Here is a 7,928-nt window from a genome sequence, read left to right as displayed (position 1 = left end):
CAGCCGGGTGTCTGTCACCTGGGTGAATCGATGACCTGTCCCAATCCTTCCTGTTTCCTCAGGCTCTGGCCATGCCATGTAGCCTCTAACACCCAAATGTCTGGAAAGATGCAATGAGCTTTGATCAAATCGCTTATAATGGACATTCCATAAAAATGAAACTGAATTTAAGCAATGTTTCATAATACTATTTTCCTGTGTGTTCCCGAGACATGGTGTAATCAGAACTTTACATTTAATCAGAAGTAAAAAGTGGACATGGTCCAAGCAGCAACTTAATCATTACTGCAGAAGCAGATACCTTTCTGAGTAGAAAGTTGGGATAACGGTTTCTTTTCCCAGCATGACACTTCATAGGTCATATCATGTGCCCTACGGGCAAAGACAGAATAAGGTGGAATCCTGTAAATGTAAAAAGACAGATGCACGGTAAAATTCCAGGGGAGAAAAATAAGAATGCTTACGAAAATGTTTATGAGGCTGCAATCAGATGCCTAACCAAGCATAAAAATGTTATTCGTCTGGGAAAATCTCACCCTCTACTTAGGCACCTGCAATCTCAATTTTTGTTTTGAGTTTTAATTAAGGAGTTAGAATTGGTCCCTTCCTCCCAGCCTCTAACAACTAGGACCAAATGGAGTGGGCAGCATTCTAGATCACCCGAAAGGGTCTTTGTCTCCTTTTCCATAGGAAATCTCAGCTCACCGGCAGAGCACTCTGCAAATATTTTGTACCCTGCAATGTTTCGGTGTTTTCCAAGATTAATTGTTTGCTGATATCCCAAATTACCCTCTGTAGGTACAGGCGGTTGTTTTCTTTTCTTTGGCATAGTGCTCTTATTTTGACAAGGATGTGACAAAGAATTAATTGGACCCATTTATTCTTCAAATGTTGGACTCAAATGTGGATAATTCACTAGTTCCACTTCTAATCAGGAGCTAAACTGGCAAGTGGGTAGTTAGCAGATTTGGCCGCACATCTGCAAATATCAAATGTCTGCGAACAAGACTGAGCACGCTCTCTCTCCTTTCTGGTCAGATGGTTTCATTTAAGATCCAAGGGGTCAAGGGTCACAGCATGACCTCATCAAATTAGACCCAACTGAGAGAGGTGTTTAGCACAACAGAAAGGAAATAATCTGAAGGACATTAAATGCAAATGAAATTGCCATCTGCAAACTTCAAAAAACACCTGACCTAAAAAAAAATAAATCTCCCACTTAGAGCTGAGACCTTGCCTCCTTCCCTCCTCAAGAGTGGATGCAGAAGTGCGTTCTTGTACTGGCCTGATAATCACTCACCCTGCCAGAGTCCATTTGCATTTAATATTCTCCTCCCGACTTTTTCGAGGTGAAAAATTTGACGATGATCTCTGAGGGACAAGAAAAGTTCAAACATGAGGATCGTGTTTTTTTGGCTCTTGCGTCTCGATGACCAAATCGGTCCCAGGAATCCTGTGTTTCTAAAACTAGAAGCCCGTCCCTTTGGGACAAGTTCGCGTGACCTTCAGTGGCAGACTGGGGCAAGCGCGTGGATAGGGGACAGAGAGGTCCTGAGGGGGATGGGAATTGGGGTTTATTCTTTATTTATTGAGAATGCAAGTCTTTACACCATTAAGAGGGGTGCCCGGTCCTCGGATACACTGCCAAGCCAGACAGACACAGTCCTTGTCCTCATGGAGCTCACAGACAATTAAGCAAATACCATAAAGTGTGACAATTACCGGCAAAGTGCGGGTCACTGCGGCCATCCCTCAGAAATACCCAAGTACCACCCAGGCGCTCTTTCCTGCCCAGATCAACTCTGGACAGAGGAGAGTAGAACCCTTGCTCTTGTCTAGGGAATACGCTTTGGAAAGGCCCTTCGTTGACAGGGTTGCTGGCTCTGTCAGCCCTGTTAGGGGCCATGACCCCCGTGGGACACCTCACCTGCCTGATCCAAATTCCCTCATCAGGCTAAAAATGAAAGCTAATAAGCAGAAGCAGAGCTGTTCTGTTGGTCTAAGAACTTCTCCATAACATAGACTTCTGGCAAAACCCAAAAGGCTGCTTTGTGAGAAAATAAGCTTCTCCCTACTGGCTCTGTTCCAGAAAGGGATGGAAAACCAGGAGCTGGGAATGTTAGGGGGCAAGTGGGTGGGTGTGTTGGGGGGGTAGCCATAGCCAGTCAGTTCCAGAGTCCTGAAGACTGAGGCAGGTTTTTCAGTTATAAAACTATGATTCTAGTCACGTAAGAGAAATCGCTGTCAACGTTTCACCCAAGTTACATTAGAGAAAAACTCCCATTTTCCCCAAAACATCAGGTGGGTGGTGGTTCCCGGCATCATTCAAGGCTATGACCGCGAGTAACTTACCACAAGCATCCCCTTTGAAAAAATGTAAAGTTCAGTGGAGAGACATATCTAATCACTGCTTCAAATATCCTCCAATGCCTCTTATCGAACCTGCATGATCAATAAACCCTGGCGATTTTGACCCAGGCCTGCGAGGTTTCTTCTGATGATGCGTTTTAGGGTTTGCCCCGTGGCATTGGTGTTGGAGTCAATGGGTCGGCCGCTTGCTAGCTGTTTGATCTGAGGCAAATTCCCTAAGATTTTTTTTTTATTTTTTTATTTTTTTATTTTTGGGACAGAGAGAGACAGAGCATGAACGGGGGAGGGGCAGAGAGAGAGGGAGACACAGAATCGGAAACAGGCTCCAGGCTCTGAGCCGTCAGCCCAGAGCCTGACGCGGGGCTCGAACTCACGGACCGTGAGATCGTGACCTGGCTGAAGTCGGACGCTTAACCGACTGCGCCACCCAGGCGCCCCTCCCTAAGGTTTTTGAAACTCAGCTTTATTAGTAGTAAATGAAATTGTAAAAGAAAAAAAATGATCTGCAAGGATTCTATAAGCTGTAAAGAGCTATAGAAATGAGAGAGACAATCATTGTTCTTTATCAGAGTTGGACAAGTGGCATGTCATGAGTGACGGCACAGAAATCCTGGGACTGGGAAGGGGGATGTTCTGGCAACAACACTCAGATGTCGTTTTGTTGCCAAAGTGACCGGAAGGACGAGCGATGAGTAAATCCCGCTGCAGAAATAATAATAATCAAGCCTTGCCTCTGTGTTTCCAGAACTGTAAAGAAGGCAAGGAGAGCTCATGGCTCATGACAAAAATTGAAAGGAAAAAAAGAAAAAAAAAAGAGTTTACTGTCCTGAGAAGTGTTTTGCTTGTCCATATCCATTGCGTCTCAGTAACCCGTTGCTTGGGACTTGCTAGTTCATTCTATAAAAGCATCTGAGAGTCAGAAGGAGAAAAATCTATAAGACAACGGAGCTGAGTATGAGAGGTGGGCGACGTTCATTTGATGATCCGGTGCCACCGAGTTTTGGAAACATAGGATCCTGGGATCAGCGCGGTAGCTTTCTTTACCACTCGTGCCGGGAACACAGATCACCATGCATGCTGTCTGGGTGCATGGGACAGTGGAGTGCAGGGAGGGCAGGGACAGGAGCAGAGGGGAGTAGAAAGAGACATGGACGAAGAGCAAGGAGGACCTGGCCCCTGCCAGCTCTATCATTATCTATTTGCAAATAGGTAATCGTCAGAAGTCCTGGGGCTCAGTTCACTCACCAAAACGAGAAGGAGACTGAAGAAGATACCTTCCGGAGACTTGGTAATGTTACAGCGGAAAGTCTCGGGATTAGGGAGTGGAGGTTTGGGTTTGAAGAACCAGCCGTATCATTTACGATTATGTGATGTGATACAAGTCACTTCCACCTGTTTGAGCTTTGCTTTCCCCGTCTGTAACACACACCAGGACTGCCCATCTCACAGGGCTGTAGAGAGCATTAGATGGGAGAATAAAGATAGAAATCCTTAGTTAAGAGCTATGTAAATGTCAACTTGCTTATGGCCCCACAAGTAAAGGGAAAAGAATGAAGAAGCGGGAAATGTGGACTCAAGTGTACAAATCGTTTCTGTCCGGTGAATATGGATCTGAGACAGTCACAACCCAACCTGGCTTTCCTGGAGCTAACGCACTATATTCAAGTATTTTTTCCACCACTGAGCGTTTTTTCAATGCACTGAGAGGTAAGAAACGCCAGACTGAAAAAAATGCGTAGACCTTGGAGGATCAGTAAGGGGACTGGATATCTATGATGGTGTTTGCACCTATGTGGACGGGATACACAAACACACCCCGTGTTGCTGGGATGGAGAAACTACCCGGACCCAGTGGTGTTACAGGATGACTTGCACAGCCTGGTGCCTGCTAGGAAAGGAGAAGGAGGATTTGGGCATGAGGCCTAACTGTCATCTTCTTGGGTTTGGGCATGACGACACCTCATCGATCTTGTGTCATTTCAGAAATTGGCCAATCGCCTCCCTGCCTTGGAAGTGGGTCAGGGAGCAGCGGTCCAGAGAGGCATTTGTTAGCGGGGAGAAAGCAGTCAGTGCGGGTAGCAGGGGATTTATGAATTCGAGCCCAGGAACGCTGGGTGTGGGGGGCGCACATCTGGCCACAAGATGCTCTCTGGCTGCCTTGTGGATGAAGAGGCTTGGTCAAAGGAGGTCACGGCAGGTTCAGTGGGATTGCAGAGGGGTGGGGGCTACAGTGAAAGTAAACAAGCCGCCTCTTGGCTTTGAGCCTCCCCGGAACCAGGATGAAAAAAGGGGTGTACTCCCATTTATTTTCAAGGTCATCGAAATATTCCTAAGCTCTTGGAAACCCAAAGTTGACAAATCCCTCTAATCAATCACTGTCGAAAGTTTTATACGAAGACAATGACAACTGGAAAGCTACCTAATTAGAAGAATATTACTCTGAAGTAATTACCGAAAAGGTTAAAGAAAAAATACACGTATCCCTGTGGGCTCTTGGTCCTACAGAGCAACTCAACGAGCAATTTCACATCATTTCTACTTAATATCCTTTGCTGTTTTCCTAAACTAATTTTAAAAATCATACTGGTAATGATTTAAGTCAACTTAACAAGTTTTCTTTGATTTGGCTGAATTCTTTATTTTTTTTTAATTCAAATTTTAAATTGGTAGCAGAGAGAATTAATTAACGAGGACAGGAACTAAATTGACCAATCTTCTGGGCGTGGAGAGACACCCCACGCTCCTGCCGAAAGGGTTAGTGATTTAGCTTGGGATTGGGCTCCCAAGGCAATCATTTATTTAATAAAAGTTTCGTAGTGACCACCAGTTCTAATGCCATATTAAAAGAAAAAAACAAAAACAAAAAACGTTCAGCCACAAGGCTATTTCCCTTGTGTCTCAGGTTTTGAAAATACTGCTACAGAACCATCTTGGTTTAGCATCTGTTGAGCTTTGCAGGTCGGGGACTGGTTTTTATACTCATTTCCTGCTGCGGAATGTCCACACCACGCGAGCAGTGACATTCAGCCTCTGCATCTATGTGAGTTCATTTGGATTTCTCATGGGGACCCCTACCAACCCCCCATGCAGAGTTCTAGGCAGAGAGACACCTCACGTTGCTTCCTTTATAAGATCCTGGATCTTTCCTTTCTAAAACCCCTTGTGAAGGTCTCAGGTTTTAGCTTCTGACCCTGCTCAGGCTTAAAACTCATAACCCTACGGCAGCCCCTTAACAGCTAGCCAGCTTTCTGCCCTGGCTTTGCATTTGCTCTTGTATCTGAGGATGTCACTTTCTTTCAAGCTCAGCTACGTGGTTTTTTGGTTTTTATTTTTTTCATTTTATCCTGAATTTCTAGAAGATTGCAGCAGAAGGAGACGATCACATTGGCTCAGGGGACCACTTGGCCAGGATTGGAGCCCCCCAATAAGACCGATAAAATTCATTCCTCCAAATGGTTCTCGAGCAAGCTTTTCATGGGATTGGTTTTATAGTAACGCCAAAAGTGTCATGTGAATAATAACGTATTCTCGAAACTGCCCAGGCTCTGTGGAGTCAGAGGCAAAACACTGAAGACAAAAAAAAGGGGGTTCAAGTCTTATCCCTGTCACTTCCTAGCCACGTGACCTGAGACAAGCCACTTCATCTGTTAAGTGAAGTCCATAATGCCAGCTCCTCACAAACACGGTGTGGCTGTCACAAAACTTGAGAACGAAGTATTATTGCTCGTTCGTTTTTCATCGGTGGAGGAGCCAAGGATCCCGGCCGGGGAGGCACTTGGGCGCAGAAGATAGCTCCACTCTTTCTAGAAGCTAGATCCCCTGTTTGGAAAAGATAGATCAACCGGTTTTTGAGAACTTATAAAAATAAGAGTCATTCAGTCATTCAGGTAGAAAGCACTTTTTAGTAAGGCAGGAAAAAAGTATTCTGCTAGTATTTCTTATTTATTTATGTATTTGTTTGTTTGTTTGTTTGTTTATTCTCAAGTTAGCTAACATACAGTTAGCTAAATACCTCTCCTGCTATTTCTCGTATAGGATGACTGAGTGTGGTTTTCCTTGATCACCACGGACTTGCCCCGCTGACGTCTCTCATACCAATTTCTGCGGATTATGTCACCAAAAGGGACCCCAGCTCTAGTTCCACTTAGACGGATACGCCCAGCTACATATGCAATTTCAGCCTGATGCATTTTCCCAACAAGTGTTCTCCCTGGAGCACCCTTTCATTAAGCAGGATAAATGTTTTTACAGGAGTTTTGCTCTGCTGCCGATCTTAGAGGCAAAAACATCCCATGTCAAAGTATTATTAACAAAGACACAATACTTTATTAATAAAGACAAATAGCAATTCATCTAAAGTCCCGGTCCTGGAGTCAGCCAGAGAGAGAGAGGCTTTCTTCCACTTCCCCACACACTGCAGAGGAAATGGGATGTGTCGTCCCATCTCCATTGCATTTTTGTTTCCTTAGGTGACACCTAAGAGAAGATGCCTCTGTTACCCAAGATTTTGGTACAGAGGTAAACTGTCTTCAGATGCCTTCTTAGGAATCTTTGCATCTGGAAGAAGAGGCGAGAACGAGGAGGGGTGTCTTTCTCAGAAATGACCTGCTGGCTGGCCCACCCCAGACAGAACGGCAGGCCCTGGGGAAGAAGAGACTCAAGGTTGCTACAGATGCTTTTGTGTAAATTCCAGCTCTTAGGGAAATATGTTCAGGAGCAGTAAACAAACCGGCAGAATTGTAAATACTCTCTAGGATCTCTGAATCGATAGAACTACCCCCACCCCCCGCCCCCCAGGCCCCATCGCTTCTCGGCCTTTTGGCCAAGATCAAGTGTAGATACAACTACCCCAACACCGATCTCCCCCAATTAGAATAGTCCTCAATGAAGTTTCAAGCTGATGGCTTTCTCAATTCTTATTACATAATTTGTTTATTCCATTTTCACCCATGAAAGAGGACATTACTCTTTCAGAATGGAACTGGTCCAAGTTTTGAAAATCTACCTCATTGTAACTATTAAGTATAAAACAGAAATTGATATTTCCCAGAAGAGTAATACTAACACTCCATAGGGCAGCTTAAAAACTTTCCCGAAATTTAGACCCAGAAGAGTCACTCAGCCCTTGTGAAAGTCAATATACAAATTTGTGAAATGATTGACATTTTTAAGGAAAATTTTTTTATGTATCTCTGTATTTTGCTAAGTGTTGTGAATTCTTTATAATAAGTATGTATCACTTTTATAAAAAGTAGTAATCTTTCTTAACAAGTGAGGAGTAATTTTTCTTAAGAAATAATTAATAATGCTTAATCATAGGTATTGGAAATACAGATGATTGTTATTTTCTTCCGTGCACTATGTATATCTTTCGAGCTTTCCAAAGTTAAACAAGATCTGATAGTAATACCCAAGTGGCAATAATATAATAACAACATAATCATTGTTGTCTATAATTTTAAGCAGCTTTTTAAAGAGACATTTTATTGAATGTCATCAATTAACTAAACATACAAATATGTAAGCTTTCAAAATCTATCTTATTAAGTCTTGAGTGA

The 7,928-nt window shown here is 43.7% G+C and overlaps 1 long non-coding RNA gene across 1 annotated transcript; it reads left to right on the top strand.

Moving 5' to 3' along the window:
* The first annotated feature begins 2,819 nt into the window (after positions 1 to 2,819).
* LOC124507168 (uncharacterized) lies at positions 2,820 to 6,722 on the top strand. The gene is made up of 2 exons (XR_006960942.1): positions 2,820 to 3,658; positions 6,406 to 6,722. It is a non-coding gene; the product is annotated as an uncharacterized LOC124507168 (long non-coding RNA).
* The last annotated feature ends 1,206 nt before the right edge of the window (positions 6,723 to 7,928 follow it).

Source organism: Lynx rufus, unplaced genomic scaffold (assembly GCF_022079265.1).
Source record: "Lynx rufus isolate CCGP_SWC_20201006 ecotype Redwood Valley unplaced genomic scaffold, mLynRuf1.p SCAF_11, whole genome shotgun sequence".
Taxonomy (NCBI): domain Eukaryota; kingdom Metazoa; phylum Chordata; class Mammalia; order Carnivora; family Felidae; genus Lynx; species Lynx rufus.
The sequence above is the reverse complement of the archived record's forward strand: the minus strand, read 5'-3'. Positions and strand labels throughout refer to the sequence as shown.